The sequence below is a fragment of the Mustela nivalis genome (assembly GCF_964662115.1).
Source record: "Mustela nivalis genome assembly, chromosome: 4".
Lineage (NCBI taxonomy): Eukaryota > Metazoa > Chordata > Mammalia > Carnivora > Mustelidae > Mustela > Mustela nivalis.
The window spans coordinates 26,105,867-26,133,699 of record NC_139023.1 but is presented as its reverse complement, the minus strand read 5'-3'; the positions used below and the strand labels follow the sequence as shown (position 1 = coordinate 26,133,699).

Below are 27,833 nucleotides of genomic sequence, written 5' to 3'. Positions count from 1 at the left end.
AGAATGTGAGTAGGGGAAAGTTGTTGACACTGGCAACTGAAAGCTATCTTGGGAGCTTTGGGGGGTGATTTGGTGGGAAAGAAAAGGAGACTGCACACGGAAAGAAACTCTATGACTTTTGTTTCTTTTTTGGTCCTGGGGTCAAGACCGAATGGCCAAGTTTATGCTCTACACCTAAGCTGTCCGATAAGGCAGCCACTAGCCACATGTGCTACTTAGAACTAACTAAAATGAATTGAAATTAAACAGATTTTAAAACTCAGTCCCTCAGTCACACAAGCCACATTTCAAGGGCTCGAAGCCACATGTAACCTGGAGCTCAGTGCAGATAGCTCAGGGTTCCGCCACCCCAGAAAGTTCTGTAGAGCAGCACAGCTGTAGAGCTTGGCAGGTGGAAGAGCAGATAACCCCCTCTATCCACACCAGCTACACCCCTCATCCTCTTATCCCCCTAAAGAGAGACAGACTCAGGATGTCATAGTCGGCAAAGACCTTGGCAACCCACGTCTAAAGTCTCACTCTTCCTGATGCTTTTTTTTAATCAAGTGATTCCCAGAGAGGTTAGTTTAAGCCATTTATTGAACATATATTTATGAGTGCCAGGGACACTAAAGTGAATAAAACACCATCAAAACTTCAAGGTGTTCACATTTTGGAGAGCATGCAAGAAACTAATTATATTAAGATGGTAAACATCACAATAGAGATGTGTATAAGACCCATGACTGTGTCTTAATCTGTGTATAAGACACAGATTGGATTTTCCAAAAATGGCCTAGCAATATTTTCAGTGCCACGTGCTTTTCCAGAATCTTCCAGAACCTTCCACTTCCCATCAAGAGATGAAATTTATTTCCCTCCTCTCTAACCTAGGTGGGCTCACGACTGCTCTGACCAGTATAATATGACACAAGTGATGCTAAGTCACTCCTGACACCAGATCATATAAAGGATTCAAGCTTCCTTAATTCCTCTCTCTGTCTATCTCTCTCTCTGTCTCTCTCTATCTCTCTCTCAGCATGCAACTTTGGAATCCTGAGCCACCTTATAAAAAGTCCAGCTACCTTGAAGTTGCAGTGCTGAGTAGAACATGTAGGAAAGCAACAGAGGTATAGAGACGCTCAAGGTGTCCCTGCTGTTCTAACTCCCTGATGTCCGTTTCTCCCCAGCAATAACTACCAGCTAAGTGAAAGAGTGAGTCACCAGACAAGCCGAGCCCGGCCTTCAAGGGCCCAGCTGTGGAGAAATGAGCTATCCCTGCCATGCCGTGTTCAAATTCCAGACCCATAGAATCCAGGAGCAAAATAAATGGCTATTTGCTCCACTAGGTTTTAGGGAGACTGTTACAACTGGAATAGCCACTCTAGGATCATAGAGAGAAGCTTTCAGTCTACTTAAGGAAGCCAACTAAGATTGCCAAGAGCTACTCATATTTGAGCTCAGTCCTGAGGGATGATACTTAGGAACAATGAGGGTAATAGTCTTCCAGAAACAGAACAGGGTGTGCAAAATGTGGAAGCCAGAGAGCAAAGCTTAATCTGGGAACTGTTAGCAGTCAGGTACAACTGGAGAGCCGGTGGGTATGGCAGAGGTGGAAGTTTCATTCATTTGTTCTTGTATGTTCATCCAATAAGTATATATTGAGCCCTATTGTACCTGGCTCATGTATTGGTTAGAATAACTTTTGGCAGCAAATCCTACCTCCAAGAAATATGGCTTAAACAATAAGGATTTTTGCTTCTTTAATAAGAACATCACAGGTAGGCAGTCTCAGAAATACTTTGCTGTCTCCAGCCAGTCTCTTGCCATCCTTCTACTATACTGACCCCAAATGGTGGTTTTTTTCATCCCGATGCCTCATGGTTACAAAATGGCTGCACGGACTCCAACCACCACAACCACCACATTCTCTCATATCACACCCAAAGGCAGAAAGATACCGAAATTGAGTCATGTGGCCACCCAGATGCAAAGGGGAAGGAGGAGAGGGTTCTGGGAAAGTCAGTATCTGAGACACAGGCAAGGGAAAGGGGGATTGGAAAAAGTTGGGAGAAGACAACCAGCAGCGCCTACCACAGTGAGGTGCAGCAAAGCAGTTTAGGCATTATCCCCCTTCAGGATGCCAGATGAGGCTGCCAACGCAGGCAGTGCCAGGTTATGCGATGCAGAGCCAAGGAAAGGCATGGAAACGTTGCAGCCAACACACCAATTTAGTCACTAACACAGTGGGAAACAGAGGACAGAGAAAAAAGGGGAATGAGGGCACAGTAATTCCTATACTGCATCTTCACAACTGTAACCACACACACACATACACCGTCGCTTAATTACTAATAAATCAGTAAAAAATACTGGGACCTATTAGAAAACTCCAGTGCTTGTGGGAAATGGATTGGGTGAGACTCAGTCAGAAGCAGAAAGACTAGACTTTCCCAAAAATCTATCTTAGTTTCAAAAACAGAAATTGGAAGCGAGGTTGGAAAGCCTACTTCACTATTGAATGATCTGCAGAAATTACCTTCTCCAGAATTCCTTTAAGTGTTTTAAATAACCAGAGAAATAGGCTAACGGGAGAGGGGCAGAAACAGATTTCTTTAGATTCAAAGGACTTTCCAGTGCATTAAAAAGGAACAAAGCAACTTTACAATACAAAGAAGAATGCTCACCAGAGAAAAAGCCCAGCCCCTCCCGAAAACAGCACACCTCTCCGCAGTGCGGGAGGGGAAAACGCAACCAATTTTTCACTGAACTGTCAAACCTAATTTTTTCTTCTCCAGTTCAGTCCTGTGCTTGATAGGTAGAAAGTGTTCAAACAAGAAATGGCTTTAAGATATCCTAAAATAATAAAGCCGCAAACACAGTTGTTCTAGCTGAAAGGGTGTCTAAGCATTTTTCAATGGATAAGAAATATACATGATTACCCAAAGGCTCTGTGTGTTAATATTCAAAAGGCATATTGAGAACAAGATTGAACAGGATGGATAAACTGAACATAAAATAGACAGGATTATTCTATCATTCTACTAGGAAAAGTTAACCTTTTTGACAATAAAAAAAAAATTAATCCAACTATTAGGTCTTGCTTTACTCCCCAAAGAGTGTTCAACCAGGAGATTTGAAGAATCTGTAGGGACAAGAAAAGAAAACATGTAAATGCTATTGTACGGATTTTGGAAGGGGGTTAGATATCTAGCTTATCTGTTGAGGGTGGAAAGGGGAGGGAGTTTCTTGGAGTCCATCCAAGAAACCTGAACCCTCCTTTGGAATTCATTCTCCCATCCTTGAGTTGCCCCAGCCAGGTGTGACCCTGGATGACGTGAGAAAGCCCCCAGGTGTGGGAGTGGGGGAGTGGTGAGGAGGTCCGGCAAATAAGCATTTCTTCAGTTGCCCAAGTTCCTCCGTGCCCCTCAGAGGCTTGATGGAGTCACAGTGTGCCCCCCGCCCGCTGCTTACTCCCCAGCATTTCCTTGAAATCAGGTCAGCCCTCTACGCGGTTGTGCAGTCCCAGCAGGAGTGCGGTAGAGGTGAGAGAGTGACAGTCTGCCCCGCCCCACCCCCCCATACACATACACATGTGATGTGGTGACTAATTTTATGTACCAACTTAGCTAGGCTATCCAGATAATTGGTTGAACATTGTTCCAGATATTTCTGTGAAGGCATTTTTTTTTAGAAGAGATTAACGTTTAAATCGGTAGACTTTGAGTAAAGTAGATGATGTTCCATGAAGCAGCTGGGCCACATTCCCGTCAGTGGAAGACCTTAATAGAACAAAGACAGACTTCCCCTGAAGAAGAGGGAATTCTGCCTGCAGTCTGCCTTTGGACTCAAGCTGCAATCCTTTCCTAGGCAGCCTTCACTGTTGTGTGAACCAATTGCTTAAAATCCATTACTCTGTCTCTGTTGCTCCCGTCTGTCATGCCGGCAGCAAGGGAGGAAAAAGCCGCCATGTTGGGAACAGCCCTGTGCAGAAGCCCCTCGGAGCAAGAAACTGGTATCTCCAGCCAGCCTCCAGAGAAGTTCTGGGACCCCACAGCAGTCATGTGAGCTGGCTTAGAAACGAATATTCTGTGATCTGCCAACAACGACCCCAGTGAGCCTAGCAGACCCGCTGCCGGTCAGTGTTTCGGCAGACCGACTGCAATCTCCTGAGAAATCCTGAGCAAGAAGCCCTCAGCTGAGGAACACCCAGATTCCTGACCTGTGTGCACTGTGAAATAATGGAGATTTGTTGTTCTAAGCTGCTAAATTTGGGAGAAATTTGTTACACAGCAATCGATGACTAAGGCATTTCTAGTGAAAGCCCAATCATTCGGAAAACAATTCAGCAAATCTAGTAGGTTGAAGAGATCCCTGCTTTCAAACCTGAAATTCTAATCTGGGGTATTACAGTGGTTAGTTACTTTATCTTTTAGCCACCAAATACCCTCCGGAAACTGTCCTCCATTGGAGAAATTTCTTACCCTTAGCTCCACTTCCCTTGGGCAAAGGCCAGCCTCCTGTTTCCCAGCTTCCCTTGCTGCTAAAGCCAAAGGATATGACCCAGGCTTTGCGATTCAGATGTACCCTAATGAACCTGTGATTTACAGTGGGGTGGAACAGATTCTGGCATGGAGGATATGTGACATTGGCCTTTTGGAGGCAGTAGACACAGAATTCCTCATGATGACCTCCCCATCTGGCATCCCATAGAGAACAGCAGCACCCCTGTTAAAGGTAGCCACAGCAGGTATCCACAGGGACAATCTGACTTGTCGGTGGACCGGTTTCCTTACTATGGGCTTCCAAGTCTGCTTCTCTGCCCGGTCTCGAGATTCTGTTCCATTCAGAATCCTCCAATAGATCACTGTTACGTGTATCTAAACCAGCTAGGACAGAGTCCGTACTTTGACAGTTAAGAACACTAAGAAAGTTCAAGAAAGTGTTGGGTTCAGGACTTTACTCTTTGATGACCAGAGGCTTCGCTGGGTGTCTTGGTCCATTTGGGTCACTGTCACAAAATATCATAGACTGGAGGCTAAACAACCAACATTTATTTCTTACAATTCAGAAGGTCGGGAAGTTCAAGACCAAGGAGCCAACAGACTTGATGCCAGCTGTAAGCCCTCTTCCTTCTCCAGAAGACCACCCTTTGGTTATATTCTCATATGGCAGAGAGTGAGACAGACAGATGGTCTCTTCTATTTCTTAGAAGGCCACTAATCCTATCACGGGGGCTCTGCCCTCACCATCTCATCTCAACCTAATCACCGCCCAAGGCCCCACCTCCAAATAGCATCACCCTGGGGACTAGGACTTCAGCATATGAATTCTTGGGGAGGACACAAACATTCAGTTCATAATGCTAAGGAAAGTTTTGTATTTCTGTGAACAGTAAGGCATATACTAAAATGTTCACTGCAAGCAGAGAATGGAAAAATCAACTGTGTTGTAGTTACACAATGAAATTCTATACATAGGTTAGAAGGAGTGTAATAAAAATGTATCAACATAGAGAAGTCTGCAAATAGAATGGTGAATAAAAAAAAATAGTAAGTGCTCTTGTACCATTTTTAAAAAGTTTCAAACATGCAATGCAAGACTGTTTTTGTTTATGGATACAGACATGGCAACAATAGTCTTAACATATATACACTGAAAATAAATACCAGGTCCAGGCAAAGGGCTACCTCTGGGGAGGGAAGAGAGGAAATAGGATTAGGAAAGCTTTTCAGGGGAACCTCAATCTGTTTTATAGACAAACCTTGTTTTATCAGGCTTCTCTTTATTGGGCTTTGCAGATACTGTGTTTTTTGGTTTGTTTTATTTTGTTTTTAATAAATTGAAGGTCTTTGGCAGTCTTGTGTGGAGCAAAACTATGGGCGCCATTTTCCCAGGAGAATTTGTTCACTTAGTGTCTCTGTCACATTTTCTGTCACATTTTGGCAATTCTTGCAATATTCAGACCTTTTCATTATTATCATATGGTGATCTGTGATGATTGATTATGACTCACTGAAAGCTCAGATGATGGTTAGCATTTTAAGTATAAAAATAAAGCATTTTTTAAAACACTTTATTTATTTATTTGACAGAGAGAAAAAGAGAGAGAGTGCACAAGCAGGGAAAATGGCAGAGCGAGAAGGAGAAGCAGACTCCCTGCTGAGTAGGGAGCCCAATGCAGGGCTCGATCCCAGGACCCTGGCTGGGATCATGACCTGAGCAGAAAGCACTTAACTAACTAAGCCACCCAGGCACCCCCAAAGTAAAGCATTTTTTAAAATTAAGATAAGAACTTTGTTTCTTTAGGCATAATGTTATTGCACATGTACTAGACTGCGGCCCAGTGTAAACATGAATTTTATATGCACTGGGAAACCAAAATGTTCATTTGACTAGCTTATTTTCCTTATTGCTGTGGTCTGGAACCAAACCCAAACACCTTGGAGGTGTGCTTCTCTGTGGTGCTTTTTTTCTTTTTTTCCCAACTTTATAGATATATAGTTGAGATAACACTGGGTAAGTTAAATTTACAACATAATGATTTGACACACATATATTGCATTATTTATTTACTTTTAAAGATTTTTTTGTCAAGTAATCTCTACACCCAAGGTGGGGCTTGAACCCACAACCCTGAGATCATAATACACATATGTCGCCCAATGATGATCACAGTAGGCTCGGTTAACATCTCTGTCACCTCACATAATTACCATTTTTCTGGTGAAAACATTGAAGTTATACCCTCTTCGCTATTTTCAACTCTACCGTGTCATCAGGCATAGTCCTCAAGCTGTACGTGAGACCCCTAGAGCTTACTCATCTTACAACTGGAAGCTTTTACCCTTTGATAGCATATATCCATCCACTCTCTTCTTCTTCATCCCAGAAACTAATCCTGTTTCTATGATTTTTAGATTTCTGTGATTTTTTTAGAATTCATATACAAGGGATATCATACAGTATTTATCTTCTTCTGTCAAACTTATTTCACATACCACAGTGCCCTCAAGATCCATCCATACTGTTGCAAATGACTGAGTAATAGTCATATGTATTATATAGGATATATATAACACATATATGATACATATTACATATTTCACATTTGATATATAATATTACATGTAACTATTACATGTATTATATATAATATACTCTCTACATGTATTGCATGTATTATGAATCATGTATGATAAATCACATTATACATATGTGATAGATAATATATAGTACATATGTATGGTATATAATATATTACATATGTAATATATATTACAGATACACAGATATATATACGTATCTCACATCTTTATCCATTCATCCACAGACAGACACTTAGGTTGTTTCCCTATCTTGGTTATTGGGAATAAGGCTGCAGTGAACACAGGAGGAGTACCGAGTGGGACTGACAGGTTTGGGAGCCTCCATATTGTTTTCTATAGTGGCTGTCCCAGTTTGCATTCCCAACAGTACATGAGACTTCCCTTTTCTCCACCTCCTCACCAACCTTTGTTCTTTTCTTTGCCTTTTTAAAAACTAGAACCACTGTAACAGGTGTGAGATGGTATCTCCTTGTAGCTTGCAATTGCATTTCCCTGATGATGAGTGATATTGAGCAGCTTTTCATACACCTGGTGGCTATTCATATGTTTTCTCTAGAAAAATATCGATTCAAGACCTCTGCCTGTTTTTAAATTAGATTTTTTAAATTAGATTGCTTTTCCTGCAATTGAGGTGTATACATTCTTTATATGTTTTGCATATTAACCCCTTATCAGGTGTATGGTTTGCAATTACTTTGTCCCATTTAAAGGTTGTCTTTTCATTTTGTTGATTTCTTTTGCAGTGCAGAAACTTTTTAGTTTGATATGGTCCCATTAATTTACTTATGCTTTTGTTGCTATTGCTTTTGGTGGTATGTGCAAAAAAATGATCGGCAAGACCAATGTCAGGGACCTGTTCCTCTATGTTCTCATCCAGGAATTTAACCATTTCAGATCTTGTGTTTAAGTCTGTAATTGATGATGAGTTAATTTTTATGAGGCGTGTAAAATAAGGGTCCAATTTAATTCTTCTGCAAGTGAATATCCATTTTCCCAACACCATTTATTGAAAAACTATACTTTCCCCATGAAGTATTCTTGGCTCTCCTGTCAAATATTAACTCATATATATGCTTGTGTTTATTTCTAGAGGCTTGATTCTGTTCCATTGGTCTACCCATCTATTTTTACTCTAGTACTATACTGTTTTGAAATCAGAAGTGTGACGCCTCCACCTTTGTTCTTCATCTTGACCTGGCTATAACCTTGTCCTTTGGATCTCAGCTTAGAAATAACCTCCTTGGGGCACCTGGGTGGCTCAGTCGGTGAAGTGTCCGACTGTTAATTTCAGCTCAGGTCATGTTTCCAGGGTCACAGGATAGAGCCCCACCTCTGGCTCCACACTCAGTGGGGAGTCTGCTTGAAAGTCTCTCTTTCATCCTCTCCCTCACTCATGCTCTCTCTCTAATAAATAAATAAATCTTTAAAAAAAGTAAAAAGAACCTTCTCTATGAAGCCTTCCATAATTCCCTCCAGTACGTTTAAATTTACTGTCATGCCTCATTCTACATGTACTTACCTGTATACCTCTCTGTTTCCTTGAGGGCAAGATTTATTACTTACTCATTATTAAATGCCTAGATCCTGGCAGAATGCTGAGCGTACGGTAGATGTAATTGTTAAAGAATGAATCTGCCTCCCTCTTTTATAATGCCTGAGTATTATTTTACATTTGGCTTTACAGGGCACGCACCACTCCACAGGACATCTTATTCCAGATTTAGAGAATTCTAAATATCAGAGAAATAAGTGCCTTACAATGGACTTGCAACTACCTTCATGTAATTTCCACACATTGGCCCTACTTCTGCCTTGCAGGGCTGCACAGGAGAAGCCCGATGCCTGTTCCATCAATGCCTCCGTGAATGTCAGGAGTCATGCTCTGCCTTTCCAGACTAGGCAAATCATCTCTTCTTTAGTCTTTAGATCAAACATCTGGATACCTATCAACACATATGAAATACGTATTTTCCTAATAATTGCTGCTTATAGGAAACCAAATAGATTTCAGACTCAAAAGAAGCAAGACACTTCTCAAGGCCAAGCACTTTATATCTTTATATCCACTGACAGCGCTCACTCCGTAGATGCTCCAGTTGAACGATTTTGGCCTTTCTTGTATGTTCACTGTACAAAAGTGAAAAGACAAGCATGGCTTCACAACGTCTTCCCTAATATCACCCTTCCTCACCCCCACCCCCAGCCCAGTGGGAAAGAATTCACTGACCCTCCCTGTAATTCTGCAGCACTTCCTGCAAACCTATCTAAAAGTACTGATCGAGATGTGTATTACAGTGAAGTTTCTGCGTCAATTTCCCCACTAGACCATGAACCCCTTTAGAAGGCAGGGTCTCATTTGTTAATATTGTATCACAACATCTAGCACAATGCCTGGCACATAGTAGAGAGTCAACCTGCATTGTGAGTAAGTACAATAAAATATCTAAAATAAATTGCCTTATTTGCACACAGGATTCCTTGTCCTATCCATTTTTAATAAAGGGACAAAGTTCTACTTTCCTGGATCATTTTGCAGCAAGAAAGGATAACTTTGTCCATATTATACTGTTCAGATATTACAGGAATGTCAGAAGGGAGTGAACGCAGGCTTTTAGGGAAAAAGATGTATGTTTTATACGTTATGTAGCAAATTTGCAGAGCATGGGGCATATCCTGCGTTGAGGTTAATTGCATGCGTGCTTTCTTGAGGGCTCTGAGGTTCCAAGTCCCAGACCTAGAGTATGAAAATAACTCATGCCCCTTCAGAAAAATTTCCATGGAGAAACAGGCATCTGAGCCAATAGGCTCCCTACCCTGCCCCTGGGGTGTGAGAGCTTTAGAAGTCAACCCTTACAATGAAATTTTTTCTTTCTTTTTAAAAAATTAATCTCCACCATCCCTTTAATCCTCTTTGGAGACCTAATGGATTGGTGGGTTAGAAGTCAATAGGCATGACAGACTTTTCCCAGGAGGTGTCTTCATCAGTTGTTATGAAGTCGGAAGTGCGTGTGCTGGCTGTGGGAGTGATAGACACGGTCAGGGTGACTTTAGTTCAAACAGAACCAGAGCTACTGGAATTTTGTGAAGATGCCCCCAAGGACAGACACTCAGTCTACAAAAACAGAGTCCAGACAAAGAGTCCATGGCAACCATTGCTAGGAGATAAGTCTATAGTGAGAGACAACGGAGTGAGGAGCCACTGATTCATTTTAACTTGTGGTTATTGCAAAGCACGTGACTGTCCTCCCTTTGGGCAGTAAAGTGAGCCCCATCTGTGGCACCCCCATAGCAACCATGCATTTCCATTTTGTGCACAGCCTCCTTGCCGACCCCACTTTACACCTCTACCTTATTCTTTTTAAGTCCTCAAGAATTCATTTGAAAATGAAGTGACAAATAACGGAAACTCTGTATACACCAAGTTGGCTGACCAGTGGGTTTCTCTGGTAGATCCGCCTGGAGATCATTCATTCTTTTGTCTTGAGCTGCTTGGTTTTACCAAGTGGGCGAGAGAGAGAGAAAGATTGAGAGAGAGCTGCGCCTGGGGTTTGGGTTTCTTTTATTGACAGTTGTTAACATGGGGAGGAATATTCATTACTTAAGGTAGAAAAGTTTGGGGAGCAGGGCCTCCAGCTTTTTCTTCCTTATTGGGTCAGGGTTTTCCAGCCTACTTTGTCAGCCATTTGGGGCCTATCTGGTTTTATCGGGCTTCTTGCGACTCTATTTTAAAGTGCTGCCAGGGCAGGCCTTAGACTTCCTCCACTCCCCAACCATAGCTAGTGGTGAGTTCCTCCCTGCTGGCCTCCAGGCATCCTGTTAGAGCCTAAGTGAGTTCCCCTAACAGTCTGGGAAGCATTCTGTGCTAGGCACTGTTCTATGGACCAGGAAAACCACAGGGAAGGACCCTTACGGATCCTACGTTCTAGGGGGAATGATGTAGAGCTTAAATGTAAAGGCAGCAAGACCAATTTCAAGAAAAATATACCGGCTCATCCTAATTTCCTAAGAAGTGATTCCTTTAGGTTCTTCAATCTTTAAGAAACTCAAAAAGAAACAGAAAGGGAGACAAACCATAAGAGACTCTTAACTCTAGGAAACAGCTGAGGGTTGCTGGAGGGGAGGTGGGTGGGGGATGGGGTAACTGAGTGATGGACATTAAGGAGGGCACGTGATGTAAAGAGCACAGGGTGTTACGTGCAACTGATGAATCCCTAGACTCTACCTCTGAAAACTAACAATACAGTATATTTCAATTAAGTTGAATTTAAATAAAAGATTTCTTAAAAGAAAACAGAAACTCAAAAAGAGCACAGACCATGGTGCCATGGGAACAAAATGGTGTGGTGGTGGCCGAGCAGGATTAGGCAGTTTCCTGAGCCCCATATGAGGTTTGGACTAGATGTCCCTCCCCATCCATTGCAGAGCTGATGATCTAACATCCTAATTTTTAATGTCTGCATTTTCTCTATGAGACACAGAAACACACGTGAAGTGCTGCACACAATGCTTACATTGTGGCTGACATTGCGGCTGCTGTCATTAACGGCCCCCTTTACCTTTGGTTGTTCAAGGTTGACAGCATGCGTATGCATTCCCCAAAACATCCGTTCTTGCCTGAAACTTGATTCTCCCAAAGCATTTGGATTTACTCTCTAGCTAAAATCTCTCCTACAACCCTGAGCAACAACACTGGGAAACTTGAGGCTTCCTTGAACTATTTAGGGCGTTAGAGACTTCTTTTGTTATCTTAATGGGAAGGACAGGTTTGGACAGGACTGGTAATGGACCCGTGTTGACTCGGTGTCATCCATTATCCATTGAAAGCTGTTTTCATGAACAGGTTCTGTTCTCCTTGTCTTTAGGAATCCATCCTCCCTCGTTCTTATGCCTTGGGGCTCCGATGCACAGTGGCCCTCTTTTCCCCCAACCCCATCATCCCCCCCCCAACCTCCAAGCACCAAGGAGGAAGTGTATGACCTCAGCCAACCAGCTCATTCCAATCCTCAGACCCACAGGGATGGGTCTGAGGTATCAACACATGTTCTAATCAGAACCAGGGAACCCCAATGAGACCTTCTGCAGAAATGCTAAAAAGAAACAAGTGCTCTTTCCTGATGAACTTGAACCTTACACATCGGAAGATCTAGGGCCACGGCCATCTTTGAACCAGATGAGAGATAACAACTAAAACCGAGGGGAATGAAGCTGAAAGAGAGACCAAGGTATGAAAGGTAAGATGGAAAAGAAAAGGGATCTTGGTGATCCTATTTGAACCCGAGATCAAACTGTACTAGAAGCTGAAGGTAGAGCTCTGACGTTACAACTACGTGAATCATCTCCTGTTTCTACCTAACAGTTTGCATTGTATTTATTGTCACTCACAAAGAAAGAAGCCTAGTTGATGAACTGGGAGTTGATGCCGGGTAGGGGGAATGGATGCCTTGCTTCTGTGACTTGAAGGAAAACGGGCTCTGGCCAGCAGATCCAATGGGAGAGACGTGCAGAGCGCAGACCCTCCAGGTCGTGCTCCGGGAGCTGGGAGCGCTGAGAGGAGGGAGAGAGGATACCACTGTCTGCGTCAAGCACTACGGCACCTACACGTCTGTAAGTATGGGGAGGACGTGTGATTGGAGAGATCTCACTTGGAAGAAGAAACTGCCTCATGGGGTAGACTTCCTGGGTCTCTCAGAGTCCAGGAAGGAAATGACTCTCCTAGGGCTCTAGGAGATCATGGAGTCAAGGGAAGGAATCCAGTTCCTGCATTCTAAACCCCAAACACCTCTTTTTAAACCGAAGTGCCAAATAAACCATCGTCTTAGCGCTGGCTCTTATATCAAAACAGCCCAGATGGGGCGACTTCAACAGACATATATTTCTCAGGGTTCTGGAAGCTTAGAGGTCCAGATTAGGGGACCAGCATGCTTGGGGTCTGGGGAGAGCCCTCTTCTGGGTTTGCAGATAGCTAGCCGCCTTCTCAATGGGTCCTCCCTCGAGGGAGAAGGTAGCAGCTCAGGTGTCTCTTCCTCTCCTTATAAGGACACTACTCCCATCATGGGGGTATCACCCCCATGACCTCTTCCAAACCTCACTACCTCCCACGGGCCCCAGCTCTTGCTATCATCCTTTTGGGGCTTCAGGCTTCCACAGAGGGTGGACGGGAACAAGCATTCAGGCCATAAGGAGCCCCACCGTGCTGCCGAGGTCCAGAAGGCTTGCGACAGGCTGCGGTTATGTACATTTCACGCTAGGACAGACCCCTCCTGGTTTTGCAGGAGCTGCTATGGTGATTTGAATTGCTGAGATTCCTGGTCTAGCACCCAAAACCAACGTGCCCTGGTTCTCTTGAGGGCAGGCCTCCTCTTATGTTCTCCTACAATTCCAAGATTGGGCCTGGTTTCTGAAATGGGGTTGCTGTGCTCAGTTGCTGATTATGGTGACCTTCTAAAGGGGCTTAGCCAACAAGGTAATCCTTGCTCATGAGTAAGCCCCCTGCTGGGAAAGCTTAACTCGAACCACATTCCACAGATCGCAGACCCCCAGGAGAAGCCTCCGATCTAAGGAGAGAACGCAAGCTCCTGGTTCATTTTGTCAGGGATTCTCCATGGATAACGAGCTTTGGGAATAGGATTAATCCCAGAGGGTGTATCCCCGACGTTTCTCAGAATTACTATTATTCAAAGCCTGCTTTTCATTTTGCTAGAAAATGACATTAAAGGGACGGCAATTTATTTGTTGGTTGGTGTGTTAATTAAAACAATATGGAGCAAGCATTCCATCTTTGTGGGGCGCCTGGGTGGCTCAGTGGGTCAAAGCCTCTGCCTTCAGCTCAGGTCATGATCTCAGGGTCTTGGGATCGAGCCCCACCTGGGGCTCTCTGCTCAGCGGGGAGCCTGCTTCCCCCTCTCTCTCTACTCGCCTCTTGGCCTACTTGTGATCTCTGTCTGTCAAATAAATAAATAAAATCTTTAAAAAAATAAAGAAAGAAAGAATTCCATCTTTGCTCAGCTTGAACAAAGCAGTCTGTACCCAGCTGATATACCCCTCGAATTCCAAAGTGTGATTTCTATCTGAACAAAAAGGTAATAAATAAATAAATAAATAAATAAATAAGGAGGAAACTAGGCAAACATTCTAGTCATCTCTATGAGATAAGGGTACACTCACTATGGCAACAAAGAACCCCAATCTCAGTGACCATCACACGAGATAATTTTCTTTCTTACGCACGCACAGCTCAAGCGGCTGTTGGGCAGGCAGTCTGCTGGGGGCCACTGTCTTCCAGCTGAGGCTTAGGGTTGTCCCTAGACCCCCCCTGCTGCTGGCCAGCAGACAAGGAAGGAAGGAGAGAAAGGAGGAGCTTGCTTGAGGATTTAGGGGCAGAAGGCTCTCTAACGGCAAAAGAGACCTAGAAATGCAGTCTCGCTCCGTCCCCAGGAAGAGGAGGCATGGGTGTGATGAGCTCTAGCTGGTTTCCACACTCCTGTCGTGCCTGTCGCTCCAGGTCAGTATCATGGCTCGCCTTCTCCCTCCCTTCCTCTGTCTTGCAGGAATCCTTGTCAAAATCCAGGTATTTGCATAATACTCCACACTGTGTAAAGCCCCACGTGTGCGTTTTTTCAGCTAAGACTCCCAACCACTCTAGGAGGAGCAATCATTAATCGCCACTGGGTTTTGGACCCAGGTCTTGGGGGTCTAATTGCTCTAGTCCCTCAGGGAGGCTGCCCCGCTGCAATCTGCGCTCTGTGCCTAGCTGCCTGCGTGATCCAGGGTGTGTGGTGTGGACCTCTCCGGCGCCAGTCTGCCCCACGGGACACATGGGACAACGGACGGGGGCCTCCCTCACAGGGCTGTGATGGGGGTTACTGCTGGTGATGTCCACGAGGCCAGCAGAGCACCTGGGTTCTAAGAAACATCCACAGTGATTTGCTAATGGCAGGCGTGGGAAGAATCCGGACTCCAGCAGGGCTCCCTGCTCAGCAGAGCGCCTGCTTCTCCCGCTCCCTCCCTCTCTGCCCACCCCAGGCTCATGCTCTCTCTCGTGCTCTCTCAAATAAAATCTTAAAAAAAAAAAAAAAAAAAAATTCTGGCTGCATTTTCTTTTTTCACCACCACAAAGGGTGCAGTCTGTCAGTGAGGGACCTGTGGGGCTGGGATCTGCTCTCCAGAGCCTCCATCAGGGTCATAGCCACCCCTCCTCGAGGGCCAGGATGCGTTTGGGGGGGGGGGGGAGAAAGAGGGAAAGAGAGAGAGAGAGAAAGAGAGGGAGAGAGAGACTGCAAAACTGCATGATGCTTCTGAGGGTCCAAGGACAAGGAACCCTTTCAGGGGTCCCCAGGGGGCCTTTGAACTTGAGACATGCAAACACATCAACTGTGTCAGCACTGCAGGTCCTTTCTGATTCGACCAAGTCTCCTCCACCCAGTGTCTGCGGACTCCTCTCTCATTTACCAGGCATTTCTCACGGCTTCCCCAGAGGGCTGAGAGGGAGGCACGCCAGATGTGACTACTCCCTGTTTCTAAGACCAAGGAAACCGAACTTCACTTAAATGACTCTTTCCAAGGTGATGTGGCTATCGAAGAGCGAGGTCGGTCCTGGACTATGCCAGAATGTGAAACGTTACTGCCTTTCTCAGCGTGGAATCCTCGGAAGCAGACTCTTGAAACAAGGGTTTAAAGGCAAATAGTTAATTTTAGAGGCATCCCAGGAAAGGGAGAAATGAGAGACAAAGGGAAGGAAGCTGGTAATGTGTCCCCTGTGGGTACCAGATGCGTATCCTGCTGGGAGGCTCTGGGAGATCAAGTAACACCTGCCACCCAGGGGTGTTTATCCTCCAACCTCTTGCTGTCATTGGCTGAGGGATCTTCCAAGGGCATTAACTCCCTGGCCTGTTCAGCCTAGCACCAGCCCAGACGGAGAGCAAACCTTTGTGTGGAGAAGCCCAGGGGTTGGCACCTCCTCCATGTGTCAGGATGCTGAAGGCGGAGGGGATTGGGGGTGGGGCAACAGCACCTGCCAGGTTCCCGTGTGCAAGCAGAGGCTCCTCCTGCCCGTGCGTGCCCCTCCCTCACCCAGCCCATCGCCACTGAGTCCTCCCAGCGCCACGCTGGGGGTTGGGGTACTGTGACATTCCCAAGGGCAGCACCTGTAGCCGGAGAGGGAGGGACTCGGACACAGCTTATGATAGGGATGTAGGTTAAAGATGGAATCCAGCTCCGCCATTTCCTGAGGGAAATTGCCCTAACCTATTAGGCTGTATTTATCCATCAGAAAAACAATACATATTACAGTGGATTGTTGGGAGGATTAAACATGTAAACTCTAAAGGGTGAGCCCAATGACAGCAGAAACCATGCGTGTCTTAATCATCAATATGTTCCCAGGGCTTGACACAGGGCTGGGTAGTGAATGGACGGGAGGAAGAGAGGGAGTGAGGAAAGAAAGAGAGAAAGAGGAAGGAAGGAAGGAAGGAACTAACCGCGAATTCTCAGCAGCACAGAACCTGGTCCACCGAACGCTCTCAGAAAGTATCAGTTCCCAACCTGCCTTGCAGTTTCCTGGCCTGGAAATACACTGTAACATCATAATAGCCAAATCAGGGCGAAAATGAGACTTTGAAGCACTGCTAAATATTGTTTCATTTCTCGTGGGAACCGCCAAGTGTAGAGTTGGAAAACTACTTCCCAAAACAAGGCTCAACATCTCTCTAGTTCGCCGTCTATACACCATTGTGTGGACTTGCCCTCTCTCCTCCCTCTGACTCCATCCTGTGGTTCCCTCTCCTACTGGGACCGAAAGTTCATCAGGCTGGGACTGCCAGGTGCACAAGGCAGGGGCAGGACCAAAGCCCTACTGTTCTCGCTGCGTCTTGTACCTTTCCTCTTATACTCTGCCTGCCACATCCCGCCTCTGCCTCCCCCCAGCACCACTACGGCTCATCACACACCAGCAGTGAGCCCGAGGGCAATCTTGTATCAGACAGAATCTTCCAGCCATGTTGGGGAATGTTGCCGTGAATGCCCGTATTCAACAAACCCCAAAACCAGAACATACTGTGCACTTTGATAGTCACACATAATGACAATGTTGAGATGCCACGAGGCAAACCCCTCATTCCACAAACCTTTACAGAGTAATTGCTATGTGCCAGGCACTGTGCCCGGCTCTGAGGATACAGTGGGGAACATGGCAGAACGGCCCTCTCCTCTTATAGAACTTGGAGCATCGTGGGTAGGCAGATGGCAAACAAGTGATCACCAAATAAGTAGATACCGCCGACCTCTGAATAATGCAGGGGTTAGGGACACCGACCCGCTGTGTCGTCAAAAACCCACAAGTGACTCTGGACTTCCCCGAAATTTAACTACTAAGAGACTACTGTTGACGGGAAGACTTGCCAACAACATAAACCATGGTTAACACGCATTTTATATGTTATATATATTATAAACTCTATTCTCACCATAAAGTAGGCTAGAGAAAAGAAAACATTATTGAGAAAATCACAAGGCAGAGAAAATACATTTATAGTCTTGTACCGTCTTCATGGGAAAGAATCTGCATCTAAGTGGACCCACGAGGTTCAAACCCGAGCTGTTCAAGCATCAGCTGGAATTACAGTCATATGTGAGGTGATGGAAATGTGTAAAGTCCTATGAGGTTCTATAATGAGATGTCACCTCACCTAGGAAGTGTCACCGAGGAAGTGGCATTCGGTGTGTAGGTGCTGAGTATGAGGCCTAAGAAAGAGGTGGGGACTGCCTGGGAAAAGCCCTTCTGGAAGGAAAGAACCCACCATAGACGTAAAGAGCCAAGTGGTCCAGGATGGCTGGGGCAGGGTGAGCAAGGGAGAGCGGGAACCCCGATGAAGCCTGAGGACTTCCGGGATTGTCCCCAAAGCCACACGGCCAGCACCTGTGGGGACTGGAGTAGAGGAGACAGAGCACTGTTTAGGTCATTCATTCCAGGGGCATTTACTGAGCACCTACTGTGGCCCTGTACTGCTTTAGGCATCTAAGTAGAGAAGAGAAGAAAACAAAGTCTCTTCTCTCCAGGAGTTTGGTCTTCGTGATGGTGGAGCCCTGCAGGCCTGCGGAAGAATTTTCGGCAGGAGACGACATAATGAGACTTGCATAGTAAGGACAATGGGTTGCGTGCGATGCAGTGAGCGGATGGGCGGGGGGGCCTTTGGAGGCGGCTGCAGGAGTCAGGGGGGAGCAAGTGGTGGCTGGGACCAGAGCGTGCAGAGGAAGGGAAAGAAGTAGATACCTCTGAGAGGTATTTTGAAGGTAATGTCCGTGACACTTGAGGTGAACCAGATGCCGGGGTGAGCGTGATGGGGAGGTCACAGGTGACTTCCAAGCCTCTGCAAGTATGCCGGGCCTTCTGAGTCATCTAAGAATGAGTAGTTTCTGTGCAACGTAGCTTAAATATTTGGATTCCTGAAAAACATGGGTATTGCTGTGGGACACTATTGTTAACCAGAACCTGCCCTTTTCCTAACTATGCATGACTTAGGAGAAATAAAAGGCGAGTGTGTGAGGAAGGGGTGTTATTTATGCTGACAGAAGGAGAAGATCTGGGTCTATGCTGCGATTTTTTTTTTCAGTTTCTGATTTAAAATTTTACAGAATGTTTTTTTATTATCATCAGTGTTAGCGTCGTTTCCTAATACTGCCACAACCAATGATCACAAGTGTGGCAGCTTAAAACAAGAGAAATTTATTCTCTCACAGCTACAGAAGCCAGAAGTCTGAAATCAAAGTGTTGGCAGGGTTGGTTCTTTCTGGAAGTTCTGAGAGAATGCATCCCCCCTGCGCCTCTACTACATTCTGGAAATGCCCCTGTGTTCTCTAACTTGCTGACACATCCCTCCAAGCTCTACCTCAGTCCTCACTGGCTTTCCCTCTGAGTCTGGGTCTCCTTTTCTTTCTCTCACAAGGACCAGTCCTTGGATACAAGGCTTATCCTACATCCTGGATGATCTCATCTCTAGCTCCTTCGCTTAATTATATCTGCTAAGACCCTATTGCCAAAGAAGTTCACATTCACAGATGCCAGAGGCTCTTAGGACTCGGATACTTCTTTTGCGAGATACATTCAACTCTACGCAGAGGAATAACCATTTATATTAGAAAATACAATTGCAGGAAACTGATTTAGAGAGTTTTCTGAGTTTTAAGGATGTACATAGACATACACCAGCTTTCTCTTTGCAGCTAAGAATTAATTACTATACTCTTTTTTTCCCTTCCTGAAATGCCACAGAGAAGAGGAGAGATTTTCAGTAGTTCCAACCCACAGTTTATGTATAAACAGAGGAAACAAAGGATTTGTTTCTTTGTGCCTGGCCTTGGAGATATATACAAATTCTTTCAAGCTAGGAGTAATTGTTTAGTTTAAAGGTTGATAATTTATTTGCCAAGGAGTCAGAAAATAACCAGAGATTAAAGAACAGCTGTGGATGAATTAATTTTATCCCCAATCACATGAATGAGATCTGGAAATGTACCAGGAAGAAAAGCAAATAAATGAGTTGAAAATCCTCGCCATGTACATCAGATTTAAGCAGATCGTTTTCAATCTGTTTCCCACTGCAAAGCAGCTCAAAACACGGAACACTGATTTTGTGCTTGCCAGCCACTGTTCAAAGCACTCTGCATGTGTGAACTCATGGGCTCCCCACCACAGTCCTCACCCCCATAGTGCGGAAGAGAATATTGAGGCAGCAGGGAAATCAGTAACTTGCTCAAGGTCACAGTCACTCAGCAGTAGGGAGGCCAGGATTTGAACCCAGGCACACATCAGAGCACCTGCTTTTAATCAAGATGCAATTCTTAAAGTCTTTTATATTTCAAAACTATACATATCGGAGTGGTTATTTTTCTGCTAAAGGCAAACATGTTGGGTAATACCCTGACAGTCTGTACCAAGCACCCACACTTCTATTCCCTCCTTATCTTCCTGCTTTACAAAATGATGATGGGAGTGTATTTAACATCTTTCACCAAAAAATGATAGGTGTAAAAATGTCTCCTATGGCAGGTTATCTCTATTTGCACAGCTAGCAGGGGTATCCGAGGCTCGAGGCACTAGGGCAAGGTCACATGAAGGACACCATCCAAGATCAAAACCAAGAAAATCCAGATTGTGCATTTTGTTGGGGTGGGGGAAGGATAAGATGAAACTTTGGATGAAAAAGAGCCTAAAAAGACACAACCGTTTTTTAAATGATGAGCACAAAACAAACTATAGTGGCCAAGGATGGACATTGGGTAATCGACCAATTGTGAAAATACAAGAAAGTGATAGCAGGGAAAGCCAGCAGAGAGGGTCCCTCAGGGAAAGGAGGGACAGTGATAAGGATCGGGCACGTGGCTCACTAAGTTCTCTTTCTTGCTTTGGGTATAATTACAAAGCGTTGGACTCACTGTATCCCATTACACTGTTCATTGACTTTGTATTGGTATTTTATTTAACCTCAAGCACATTTTTAAAATTATAGTAATCATCTAAGCATATTATTTACAAATACAGAGGCCAACACCGGGAGAAACGGTTAAAACCTGTGAGCGTAGGTTACTTCTGGCGGGCTGCATGATCTTTGGGTGATGAACGCCTATATCTCATCGCAAATCTTTTGATGCTGATTTCTACCTAAAACAATAAATTAATATTTTTTAAGATTTTATTTATTCATTTGAGAGAGAGAGAGAGACAGAGCAAAAGCAGGGGGATTTAGGCACAGAGAGAGGAAGAAGCAGACTCCCCATTGAGCACAGAGACCGACACAGGGCTCTGTCCCAGGACCTGGTCTGGATCCTGATCTGAGCCAAAGCAGACAAGCTTAATCATCTGAGCTACCCAGGCACCTCAATAAATTAATTTTTATCTTTTTTAAGATTTTATTTATTTATTTGACAGAGAGATATCACAAGCAGGCAGAGAGTTCAGCAGAGAGAGAGGAAGAAGCAGGCTCCCCGCCGAGGAGAGAGTCCAATGTGGGGCTTGATCCCAGGACCCTGGGATCATGACCTGAGCTGAAGGCAGAGGCTTTAACCCACTGAGCCACCCAGGTGCCCCGATAAATTAATTTTTAAAAGAAAGTAAACCAGGGGTAGTAAAACCTTACTCACTGGACTGTCAATAGATTTAATTATGAATATAGAGTGCCCAGAACCCAGTGTCTAGGTTGTAAAGATCCTCACTTCAGTAGGTGGTCGTGATAAAATTTATTTTCCCACGCCAAACAGCAGGCTGCAGAAATGTGGCCATGATTGCCCAGCCCTGCCTGCCACGTAGTATGCACTCAATAAATATCTACTTATTAAATGAGTATGCAAGTTTCTTTATAAAGTTTTAAAATATTTCAATACAAACTTCCTGGCAAGACCTTGCCAGTTCTGGTTATGAACCAGCTAGGAAATGCCACATCATATGAAGGCATTTGCAATTAGCATTAGGGAGGTATTGAAGCAGAGTCTGATTACAACACTTCAAAAGAAGATATTCCCTCTGCCCCCAGGAGGAGTTGAAAGGGGGGAAAAAAAAACAATTTAAATTCTAAATTGCAAACCTAGCATGGACACTTAAATTTAATTTAAAATAAGGCGAAAAATTGCAATCAGTAAATCTCGGTAAAGGTATATGGATGCTTATTATTCTACTCTTGCAGCTTTTCTGGAGGTTTGCAACTTTTTCAGAATAAAAAGGTAAAAGAAATCCCTCAGGCCGCAGTGTCATGAATAGGTTGGAGAAAGTGGTCAAGAAGATTGGTCCCTGGGCACCTGGGTGGCTCAGTGGGTTAAGCCTCTGCCTCTGGCTCAGGTCATTGTCTCAGGGTCCGGGGATCGAGCCCCACTTGGGGTTCTCTGCTCGGCAGGGAGCCTGTCTCCCCCACCCTCTCTGCCTGCTTGTGATCTCTCTCTGTCAAATAAATAAATTAAAAAAAAAGAAAGAAGAAGAAGAAGAAGAATGTTGGTCCCTGCAAGACAGAGAAGAGGCTTGGACTAGGCATTTGACCATAGACATGAAGAGACACCTGTGCAGTTAATGTATGTCTTGGAGGTAAAGTAACGGGCCTGGGGAGTGAAGAGACAGAGGAATCCGATGGACATTTGTCATTGTCCCAAGTCTATAGGTCAGTTTCTTTCAGGTTGATCTATTAGCATAATATTATCTCTCAATATATTACAATAACCATTCAAGTCACCACAAGCATAAATATAATAAGCGTTATCATTAACGTAATTATTACAGACTACATACTAATAACTGGTTTCCACTGATGTGACAAATGCTTGAGGATAAACTATAAGCACTGCAGAAGGGGTGATGAGTTAAATCTGGGCTAAGTGAGACCCAGAAACCATGCTACGGAGAGTTGCCGGCTGGGCCTGGGGCACACTCAGGGGGACAGCCACCCCTCCAGGTGTCGTTGGGGTCTGGATTCCTGTCTCTGACTCCTGGCGCATTTGCCTCTCTCAGAATTTTAGAGCAACCGTCCACTCAGGCTAGAGGAGGTTTATTACTCACCATCCCAGCGACTGTCTGACAGACAAACAAGATTATTTAAGAGGCTTTAAAGTCAAAGTAAGGACTGAAGTCATCGCTTTCATGAAGATTTTAAAACAGTCACTTCTGAAGTCCCACCTGCTCTTTTCCAAGTCCTACCCTTCAAATTTCAGATCTGTACATTTTATCTCAGGAATAACAGCAGGAGAATACATTTTGTGGCATTTGCAATTTAAATCATGTGACTTTGGCAACGGTTAAAAAACAATCCCAAATCAAGGGAAAAGCACTTCAGCAAAAAGACAAGTTTCACAAATGAACCAGTTGGAAATTCTAGACCCTGGTGAAAGGGTAACAATGGAAAAACACACATTATCAACTTTCAAGCCTCTCTTGGCTGTAGGATACTTGAAAGAATCCCAAACACCAGACGAGGATAGACGTCAAGTGCATTTTACACTGTCTTCCAGAAAATATAAAATTATGTCTCCAATTACTCCCCTTAGATGATGGCTCCCGGGTCTGTGAGTGTTAAACACACATGAAACTATAAAAAATCTCTTTGGGCATTCCTAAGCCCAAGGAGTTCTGAAGTTCAGTGTCAGCTCTTGTCCAAGAGGTTTAGTAAAGGGTGCCTGGCTGGCTCTGTCGGTACAGCACGTGACGCTTGATCTCGGGGGTCTTGAGTTCGAGCCCCATGTGGGGCATAGAGGTATCATTAAAAAAAAAAAAAAAAAGTTTCATGAGTCCCTTGCAAAGACACTTACTACAAGTTTGCTTATAATAGCAAGTAAAAAACCTAAATGCTCTTTAAATAAGTTATGATACATTATGTTATAGAATTATATGCAATTTTTTTTAATTAAGTAGTTCTCATATAGAAAGTTCTTCAAGACAATTGAGTTGGCTAGAAACAAGCTGCAGAATAATGTTTAATAACATTTTAAGTTTTAAAAGTCAAAAGCAAACACACGTGCATATTTATACATCCATGTACATATATATGTGAGTTCATGCAAGAGAAGGTCTGGAAGGGCCTTCTAATACCTCTCATTACTAGTTACCTTTGGGGAAGGAAATGCAGTTGGAAAAGGGGACTCTCAGTTTTTACCCTATTTTATTAGGTAGTTTTGAATTTTGAACTGTAATCGTGATTTGCGTGTCACTTATGTAAGTTGAATGTAAAAAAAAATAAATGTCATATGCTCTTTATTTTAAAAATAACTCAGTTTTGTTTTGTTTTGTTTTGGTTTTTTTCCAAAGAAAAGGTAAACACGTTGCAGGAGTGGAGCTAGGGGAAAACATGGTGTTTCAGAAGGGGGAAAAAAAAAAAAAAGCCAGGGGCCATCCCTACAGGGCTCTGAAAAGGGGCTGCGAAATTCCTACAGACAAGGGGTGTTAGAGAGGAGAAGGGAGTTGGGGTAAATTGGAAGGGGAGGTGAACCATGAGAGACTATGGACTCTGAAAAAACAATCTGAGGGGTTTGAAGTGAGGGGGGGGGGGCTGGGAGTACCAGGTGGTAGGTATTATAGAGGGCACGGATTGCATGGAGCACTGGGTGTGGTGAAAAAATAATGAATACTGTTTTTCTGAAAATAAATAAATTAATTAAAAAAAAAAAAACAGGAAAAAAAATTTAAAAAAAATAAAAACAAAAAAAAAGAAATTACTACAGATCTGGAGCAGCTGATTGGCTGGGCCAGTCTTCAGTGGCCAGGCAGCCTGCGTGACTTTGGGCCCAGGAGAGATTGCAGCGTCTGAGAGTCGGGCCACCGCAAGGCTGCTGAGCCCCACGCGCAGCTGGCAAGCGCTTTGTCCTTTGTCCTTTCGTCCTTTTGGAGAAAACGCTGACTGATGTAGACCTCACCAGCCCGAACAGCTCCCAGGGGGCAAAAATGTGTCCTAAAGCTGCTTGCAGACGAAGTTCACTCAAAGTGCAGGAACGATGACTCGCTGGTCTCCGCTCCTCCTGCTCTCTCATTGGCTGGCCAGAACAGCGCGCATCTACGCCCAGACCCGGATCTGCTGACTTTGTTGCCCTAAAGGAGAAGAAGATAGGAAACACTAATCTTATGTTCTCTGACATCAAGTCTCTGCTCTTTAGGCTTAAAATACATGGGGCGGGGGTGGGGGGTAGGGGGGGGCACGCATTCCTGGTAGCAGGAGTAGCTTCGTTGTTAACCTGTTTAGGCCTAGATGTGTTCCTCATCTATAAACGCAATTTAAAATCTAAGGCATGAATGTTTTATTTATTAAAACAGAAGGTTTACATGGAAAAAAAAAAAAAAAACCCCACACATACACCAACCTTAGAACCAGGCCACAGCGGACACAAAACATGAGCTAGTGTCTCTCGGAGAAGTGATCAGGGGGCGCCTGGGTGGCTCGGTGGGTTAAGCCGCTGCCTTCGGCTCGGGTCATGATCTCAGGGTCCTGGGATCGAGTCCCACATCGGGCTCTCTGCTCAGCGGGGAGCCTGCTTCCTTCTCTCTCTCTCTCTCTGCCTGCCTCTCAGTGTACTTGTAATTTCTCTCTGTCAAATAAATAAATAAAATCTTAAAAAAAAAAAAAAAAAAAGAAGTGATCAGACCTCCAAAGAGTAAAAGAAGTAATCTAAATGGTGTTGGGAAGCCTGGGTGGCTCAGCTAGTTAAGCATCTGCCTTCAGCTCAGGTCCTGGGATCGAGTCCCACATCGGGCTCCCTGCTCAGCGGGGAATCTGCTTCTCCCTCTCCCTCTGCCCCTGCACTGTCACCCCGCCCACCCCTGCACTCATGCTCTCTTGCATGTGCTCTATCTCAAATAAATAAATAAAATCTCAAAAAGGAAATCTAAATGGAGTTAGTATAGTCTTACTTCTTATCTTAAATTAATCCAGGCAACTTCATTAGTTTCTATTTTAAATAGATTGAAGATTTGACTGGTACCATTGTGTTCAGCTAGCCCAGACCTACTCATGAATTAATAATGACAAAATATCAACTTATAATTTCTGAACACTTACAACATCGAGTGTATTGAATGCACTGAACACAGAGGCAAGGTTGTGTTATGTGTCTGATATATTTCATCTCATTTAATCCTCATGACTCTTATAAATAAGTACTACTATCATCATCATCCCCATTTTACAGATAAGGAAACTGAGACTGACCAAGAACACACCAGTGGTAAGTGGCAGAGCCTATATTCTAATTCACGTTAATTTGATTTCAAAATTAGTGTTCTTCACTGCTGTGTTACTTATGGAAAATCTATTCTTCCAATGCACAAAGCTGGGTTCTGAACTACCTCACCAATTCAAACCAGGTGGCTTTGGTGGTATCAGAACAAATGTTCATAAGTGTCAGCTTCAGTTTCCCCATCCCTAGGTGAGAATGATACTACTAGACCCCCATCTCACGGGGTTGTTATGGGAATCCAAGGAGGTAACCCATGTAATGTGTTTAGCATACTATCTCACACATAGAAATTGCTCAATAAATATGTAATACAAATAATTAGTACTTGCTAAAGACTACCAGTAGACATAGCAGCTGAACTGGTTTACCAGTATAGCCTGCAAACACCTTGCAGAAATAGGGTCTGAGTCATGGGATACCGAACAGGGAGGGAGAAGGTCTGATGGGAGGACTGAAGAAGCCATGAGAATTAAGCCCACCTATTTGATCACTTTACTTGGCACTGGAACTCCTCCCCACCCCGAGGCGGGACGGGGGGGGGGGGGGGAGGGCAGAATGGCCTCCTTGGCCATTCTGCTAGCCACGGCTACTTTGGCCTCCTTTCTATCCTCTGGCCAAAAGTACTATTTTAGTGAAACAGAGTTAAAATGAGCTCAACCCTATTTGAAAGTTGCTAGGAAAGTAGATCTTAAAAGTTCTCACAACAAAAAACCAGAGCAAAACACTGTAACTCTTTGAGGTGATGGCTGTTAACTAAGGTAATTGAGGAAATTATTTTGCCACATATATGGACCTCATATCATTACCTTGTACGCTTTAAATGGATACAACGTTATACGTCAATTACATCTCCATAAAGATGAAAAAAAAAATCACCTCAATGTGCTTTTTAAAGGGCAAGAAAACCATGAAAGGGCAGCGTTAAAGGCTGAAAGATGTTTGGGTAAGGAAATAAAGGAAGTCTTACCTTTTGAGACTTATTTATTTAAAGAGAGAGAGAGTGAGAGAGAGAGAGGTCACGCATGAAGGGGAAGGGCAGAGAGAGCGAGAGAGAGCATCTCAACCAGACCCCCCCACCCCGTTGAGCTTGGAGCCCGGACATGGGACTCGATTCCAGGACCCTGAGATCATGACCTGAGCCAAAGTCAAGAGTCTGATGCTTACCCAACTGAGACACCCAGGCGCTCCATTGAAGCCTTACCTTTTGAATACCAGATTAGTAGTTTTCTTTTCTTTTTTTTTTTTTTTAATTTTATTTATTTATTTGACAGAGAGAAATCACAAGTAGATGGAGAGGCAGGCAGAGAGAGAGAGGAAGGGAAGCAGGCTCCCTGCTGAGCAGAGAGCCCGACTCGGGACTCGATCCCAAGACCCTGAGATCATGACCCGAGCCGAAGGCAGCAGCCCAACCCACTGAGCCACCCAGGTGCCCCCAGATTAGTAGTTTTCAAACTGAAATCCATGAAACCCTCTTTTAGGGGTTCCAGAAACGTTTTCATTAGGATTTCACTTTTTAAAAATAGGACTTGGTTTAATAATCAACAGACATACTCCAGTGTGTTTTAAATCAAATTTAAATTCAGGGGCGCCTGGGTGGCTCAGTGGATTAAAGCCTCTGCCTTAGGTTCAGGTCATGATCCCAGGGTCCTGGAATAGAGCCCTGCATTGGACTCTCTGCTTAGGAGGAAGACTGCTTCCCTTCCTCTCTCTCTGCCTGCCTCTCTGCCTACTTGTGATCTCTGTCTGTCAAATAAATAAATAAAATTTAAAAAAAAATTTTTTTTAATTCATTGGAGACTACCAACTGAGTTGACTTGGCAGGTTAGCTTGTTTTTATGAAGATTTCAAAAATAAAAGTTCTCCACTCTCTCTCTCTATTGAAAAGAATCCTGGAATTTGCAAGACAGCTTTTTAAAAAACAACAGAAAAACAATAAAACAAAATATTATTTGTAAATATATAGATATAGATATATCTATATATATATGTCTGTGTGAACTTGGATTTTCTTAATTCTGTGTGAGCAAAACCAATTCATAGATTCATAGCTGG

The 27,833-nt window shown here is 44.1% G+C and overlaps 1 protein-coding gene across 1 annotated transcript in view; it reads right to left on the bottom strand.

Annotated features, from left to right (window-relative positions):
* The window catches only part of LOC309863475 (uncharacterized protein), a 265,681-nt gene that overhangs the window by 109,455 nt on the left and 128,393 nt on the right, over window positions 1-27,833 (bottom strand). The gene's annotated exons all lie outside the window — the stretch shown is intronic.